We start from the raw sequence: 6867 nt of genomic DNA on the forward strand, positions 1-6867 counted from the left end.
GTCCAGAACTCTCTTCTTGTCAGAACCAGAACTGGGTCCATTTGCTTCAGAATAAATCAATAGCAGAAGAAACAGGAAGTTGTTCTCAGATCAGGTATATCTCCAGTCAGCCATCAGTAAGCGATCAATAATCATTTATTATTGAGCTCTGATCATCAGCTGATCTGATCTAAAGAAATGGGATTTTCAGTTTTATGTTTATTTCTTAGATCATCGCCATGAAAACTAAAACATACACAAACATTAGAATACAAAACCTAAACTTATAATACAACTAAAATCAAACAAAACGAGCCTCGCTGTTTTCACCGGGGAACACTGAGCGTTGATTTGTTTGTACCAAACATCTTGACAGTTCAAGTCATTCATTGGTCCAAAAACGCTGCCAGCTGTTCTAGGCCTGCCCTCATTGGCTACGGCAGCCTGGGAGGCACATACAAAAAACCAACATTACAAAGAGCAAATACCATTAAACAAAACAAACATAAACCAATCAAAACAGACAAACATTCATAAACAATCTACAACATTCATAATTTAGAAAATTCACTGAATAATTTACAATTTTACCTTAAATAGTCTATAAGTTGAAGTAATTTACACAATTTATTTTGAACAGTTTACTATCCGTTACAAACAGAACTACACCGCGTCTCAGATGCTAGCAGCCATGCAGCAGGTTCCTACTTCAGACCTGAGAATGAAAAAGGTGAAATCCACTGTGTTTGGATCAGAGTTGCTGTTGCTGTTGCTGCAGCGGTTGCTGCGGCGGTTAATGCTCCACTCAGTGTTCTGCTAAAACCGAGCCTCATCCGGAGCGTCTGTGTGCCTGAAAGGTGACTTTTCAAGTGGAGTTATTGCAATCTTATCTTTATTAAAATAGTGGTCTTAAATTCAAGTTGCCCATTTTGATCTCACTGGTCCTGTCACACATATTCAAATGCACATGGTTATATACATAATATCTATACAGGTTTGATTCATGTTTTCCAGCCGAGGAGTTGCAGCTTCAGAGATTCATCAGCAGTGAATCCATCTCTCCTTAAACACATTTCTCTCTTCTTCCTCACATCGTGTCTTTATGAAACTTTCAAAACTAAAACAGGAGCTATTTTACTTTAGACAGAGTGAAAGAATTACACATTAATAACAGTCTAAATAACACAGAAACAGCGTCGCTTGTGTCACATAATCTAAATCAATGTTAGGAAACATTTAAAACTTTTTAAGATTTCCTAAATCTCAGTTAGCCTTCATAGCGGGGCTGAACCGTTAGCACTATAGCTAATGTTAGCTGGCTAGCCCTAACCCTAACCCACCTACTCGAGGTGGGGCTGCCCGCTTCACTGTGCCACTGGATCAGAGACTTCCTCACCAACAGGCCTCAGGTGGTGAGAATAAGTGGCTCAACATCGTCCCCACTGGTCCTCAACACAGGCACGCCGCAGGGCTGTGTGCTCAGCCCAGCTCTCTTCACCCTGTTTACACACGACTGCGTGGCCATCCACCCCACCAACACAGTCGTGAAGTTCGCGGACGACACAACAGTAGTGGGTCTCATTTCAGACAACAACGAGACACACTACAGAGAGGAGATTCTGCAGCTCACTCAGTGGTGTTCAGCCAACAACTTGGTGCTGAACACAGGGAAGACCAAGGAGGTCATTGTGGACTACAGAAGGTCCAGGAGGACGGATCACACTCCCCTTCTCATAGATGGAGAAGTGGTGGAACGTGTGGACAACATCAAGTTCCTGGGCCTCCACATCACGTCTGACCTCTCCTGGAACACAAACACCTCCCACCTGGTGAAGAAAGCACAACAAAGGCTCTTCTTCCTCAGGAAACTGAGACGGGCTGGACTTTCCTCACGGCTGCTCGTGAACTTTTACAGGGCGATGATCGAGAGCATCCTCTGCCTCAACATGACTGTGTGGTATGGTAGCTGCACAGCACTGGAGAGGAAACAACTGACACGGGTGGTGAGAACAGCACAAGGCATTGTGGGATGCCCCCTCCCAGACCTGGACTCCATTTACACAGACCGGGTCAAGAAGAGAGCTGGATCCATAGCCATGGATTCCAGCCACCCGGGCCACAGACTGTTTGTGCCGCTGCCATCAGGCAAGCGGTACAGGAATATACGGACTACAACAAACAGACTGAGAAACAGTTTCTTCCCCACAGCCGTCAGAGCCATTACTCCCTGCCGCCCCCCCCCTCCCACACATATCATAACCTCGCAGTCACACATACATATCCCCCACCCCCACACAGCCATATTGTTCTGCACTTTGCACTGTCACATCATCTGCACTCTGCCATAATTGGACCTGCTGCTACTTCTTTGGATGGTTGAGTGCCTTTAGTTAATTTAGTTGTATATATTGTTATTATTATTATTGTGTGTTTGCTTATTTCTACTGTATATATTTGACCTTTTGCACGGGAGCTGCAATGGAAATTTCGTTGAATTCTGTTCAATGACAATAAATGCTATCTATCTATCTTTTTGCCAGTGGACATAAATACAGTTTAGTAATATTCTATTCACAAAATAAAAACGGTAATATGTCCGTCTTTCTTGGGAAACGTTATCTCCTGAGATCTCACGTCAATAGTCCGTTGATATGACCAAAAATATCCAGCAGTGCTGAGGTGACAGTAGCCACACAGGCTCACCAGCTAGAAGGAAACAAACGCGCCCAGCACAACGCTTTCATTCTATTGGCCGAGAGGTTGCTAGGCGACTCTGTCAAAAAGGCAGGTCCATGTTTTGTAAGCAAGCAGAGACTAAGTGTGAGCGCGAGGAGAAGTTTTGAGTAGAAGCGTTTTAAGTTTTGAGAACAAAATACATGAAGTCTTGCTTTCAAAATGAAAATGTGTCTCACAGTGTTTTATCTCATGCACTCACCCAAAACATTTCCGCTACATCAAGTATTATTCCAGTTTTTCTGTCCTCTGTGAAGGAAATCCTTACTAATGCACCTCTCGATACTCAGAGTGACTCCTCCTCTGTCTTAGAAGATCTTGTGAAAAACTTGACGGTTGAAACCAAACCAGAATAGCTAAAACTTAGTACCCTGGTTTCTGTTGATACTCCTGTTTCTAGTCAAAATGTGTTTGACTTGCAGGTTCGGAGTTTTTTCTCTGATAATTATATACGGTTTGTGGGAAGCATACACGCGTGACTTCATTCCTGTTGATACATCTTGCATCCCAAGTAGAAGTACAGCATTACAGTGGCCTCACCTTAAACATCTGGCTGGCAAAATGCCTGCTTTGAAAGACTGATGTAGGTTTACTCATCGGAAGTTGTTGGTGGGGAAAATGAACCTTTTGCTCTGAGGACTGCTCTTGGTTGGAGTATTATCAGGGCAGCCAATCCACATTTGGATCGGCAAGGTAACCAAAGATTTGTACACAGTGATGGTGGAAGAAATGCTCTATTGACTTCTGATGCTTTAAGAGATTTGGATTTCAGTGAAAAGGGTCCAGAAGGAAATTGTGTTTCCCATGATGACATTCGGTTTATTCAACTCCTGGGTGAAAATATTGCTCAGAAAGACGACAGCCCTTTGAAACATCCTGCCTTCCTGTTTGGAGAGGCTGGCTGCTGTTGGAACAGGAGGTTCAAGACAAACGATTCGTTCTGCAGTTATTCTAAAATCATTGGCTGTGGTGACGCTGAAGCAGCTCCTCATCCCAAAAATACAGATTAGTTAAGAGTAGTGTTTGACTGAGCAGCTAAATTTTGTGGTACCTCTTTGAATGATACTTTGACTGGTCCGGATTTGATTGACTTTGATTGGAATCTTTGCTGTTGCTGTTATTTGTGGCATTGAAAGGATTTTCCACCAGTTTTATGTTGCATCAAAGCATCGTTGTTTCTCTGGTGGGAGCAAGGAGCTGTTACACCTCTCCTCTTCCTCCCATCATGATGTCATGCAGCAGGTCGTAATCTGACCTCTGCTGCCCCCTGCTGGGGAAACACAGCAAGAGAGTAAAAAACAGACAAAATAAAGTTATTGTGAGTTTTAACTGCAGATAACACCTAATTGGAGAGTAGTAGGAGAACGAAGCTTGGTGTTTACGGCAGCTTAACTCCAGACAGATCAGGATTATCTCAGCCAGATTATCCGCCGCATCACAGGAAGGTTTCCAGTTTCCTGGTCTGGAAAGCCGACGGTACGTAAACTTTCTAGACTGGGAAGTTTAACTCCCAGCAGTAAACTACCAGTTTACTGCTGGGAGTTTAAATCTGGAATCTGGAGGACCTTCTAGGCTTCCGTAGTTCTTACGGTTAGCACCAGTCCACAGCAGGAAGCTGCTGAAGATGAAATGAAATAAACAGAATAAAAACCTCCGTCTGTTCTCCTGTCCATGTGTGAAGATTCACACACAGAATAAAAGATTAAATATATTAAAAAACAAAATAATTATATACAGCTGAGCAGGATCATTTCAAAATGTAGCAAAAGTTCAGGAGTATTTAGTAAAAAATAAAACAGAAATGTTATTTAACACGATGTAATGATAACATTTCCTGTTCAGCTTTTATTGGATTTATTCATTTAAAGCAGCAGAACCAACATTTATGATTCAGCTCCAGTTTTCAAACTCCAGTTCTTTATCCATCCATCCATCCATCCATCTTCTTCCGCTTATCCGGGGTCAGGTCGCGGGGGTAGCAGCTTCAGAAGGGAGGCCCAGACTTCCCTCTCCCCGGCCACTTCTTCTAGCTCTTCCGGGGGAATCCCGAGGCGTTCCCAGGCCAGCCAAGAGACATAGTCCCTCCAGCGTGTCCTTCCTGGGTCTTCCCCTCCTCCCAGTGGGATGTGCCCGGAACTCCTCACCAGGGAGGCGTCCAGGAGGCATCCTGACCAGATGCCCAAGCCTCAACTGGCTCCTCTCAATGTGAAGGAGCAGCGGCTCTACTCTGAGTCCCTCCCGGATGACTGAGCTTCTCTCTCTAAGGGAGAGCCCAGCCACCCTACGGAGAAAACCCATTTCGGCCGCTTGTATCCGCGATCTCGTTCTTTCGGTCATGACCCAAAGCTCATGACCATAGATGAGGGTGGGAACGTAGATCGACCTGTAAATCGAGAGCTTTGCTTTATGGCTCAGCTCTCTCTTCACCACGACGGACCGGTACAGCGCCCGCTTGACAGCAGACGCTGCGCCAATCTGCCTGTCGATCTCCCGCTCCCTTCTTCCCCCATTCGTGAACAAGATCCCGAGATACTTGAACTCCTCCACCTGGGGCAGGACACCCCCCCGACCCTGAGAAGGCACTCTACCCTTTTCCTGCTCAAGACCATGATGGCCTCGGATTTGGAGGCACTGATCCCCATCCCGGCCGCTTCACACTCGGCTGCGAACCGCTCCAGCGAGAGCTGCAGATCATGACCTGATGAAGCCAACAGGACCACATCATCTGCAAAAAGCAGAGATGAGATCCTAAGGCCACCAAATCGGATCCATCGACACCTTGGCTGCTGTGATGAACAGAATCGGTGACAAAGGGCAGCCTTGGCGGAGTCCAACTCTCACCGGAAACGAGCCCGACTTACTGCCAGCAATGCGGACCAGAATCTGACACCTGTCATACAGGGACCTGACAGCCCATATCAAAGGGCCCGGTACCCCATACTCCCGGAGAACCCCCCACAGGGCTCCCCGAGGGACACGGTCGAACGCCTTCTCCAAGTCCACAAAACACATGTAGACCGGTTGGGCGAACTCCCAGAACCCTCCAGGACCCTGCCGAGGGTGTAGAGCTGGTCCAGTGTTCCACGACCAGGACGAAAACCACACTGCTCTTCCTGAATCCGAGGTTCGACTATCCGACGGACCCTCCTCTCCAGGACCCCTGAATAGACCTTGCCAGGGAGGTTTAAGAGTGTGACCCCTCTATAATTGGAGCACACCCTCCGGTCCCCCTTTTTGAACAGGGGGACCACCACCCCAGTCTGCCAATCCAGGGGAACTGCCCCCGATGTCCATGCAATATTGCAGAGTCGCGTCAGCCAACACAACCCTACAACATCCAGAGCCTTAAGGAACTCCGGGCGGATCTCATCCACCCCCGGAGCCTTGCCACCGAGGAGCTTTTTAACCACCTCGGCGACCTCGTCCCCAGAGATTGGAGAGCCCAACCCAGAGTCCCCAGGCTCAGCTTCCTCAATGGAAGGCATGTTGGTGGGATTGAGGACATCTTCAAAGTATTCTGCCCACCGGCCCACAACATCCCGAGTTCAGGTCAGCAGCACACCATCCCCACTATAAACGGTGTTGGTGCTGCACTGCTTCCCCCCCTGAGACGCCAGATGGTGGACCAGAATCACCTCGAAGCCGTACGGAAGTCTTTCTCCATGGCCTCTCTGAACTCCTCCCACGCCCGAGTTTTTGCCTCAGCAACCACCGGAGCCGCATGCCGCTTCGCCTGCCGGTACCCATCAGCTGCTTCCGGAGTCCCACAGGCCAAAAAGGCCCGGTAGGACTTTTTCTTCAGCCTGACGGCAACCCTCACCGAAGGTGTCCACCAACGGGTTTGAGGGTTGCCGCCTCAACAGGCATCGACAACCTTGCGGCCACAGCTCCGATCGGCCGCCTCGACAATGGAGGCACGGAACATGGTCCACTCAGACTCCATGTCCCCCACCTCCCCCGGGACGTGTTTGAAGTTCTGCTGGAGATGGGAGTTAAAGCTCCGTCTCACAGGGGATTCCGCCAGACGTTCCCAGCAGACCCTCATAACACGTTTGGGCCTGCCAGGTCTGACCGGCTTTCTCCCCCACCACCGGAGCCAACTCACCACCAGGTAGTGGTCAGTGGACAGCTCCGCACCTCTCTTCAGCCGAGTGT

Source organism: Xiphophorus hellerii, chromosome 1, assembly GCF_003331165.1.
Source record: "Xiphophorus hellerii strain 12219 chromosome 1, Xiphophorus_hellerii-4.1, whole genome shotgun sequence".
Classification (NCBI taxonomy): domain Eukaryota; kingdom Metazoa; phylum Chordata; class Actinopteri; order Cyprinodontiformes; family Poeciliidae; genus Xiphophorus; species Xiphophorus hellerii.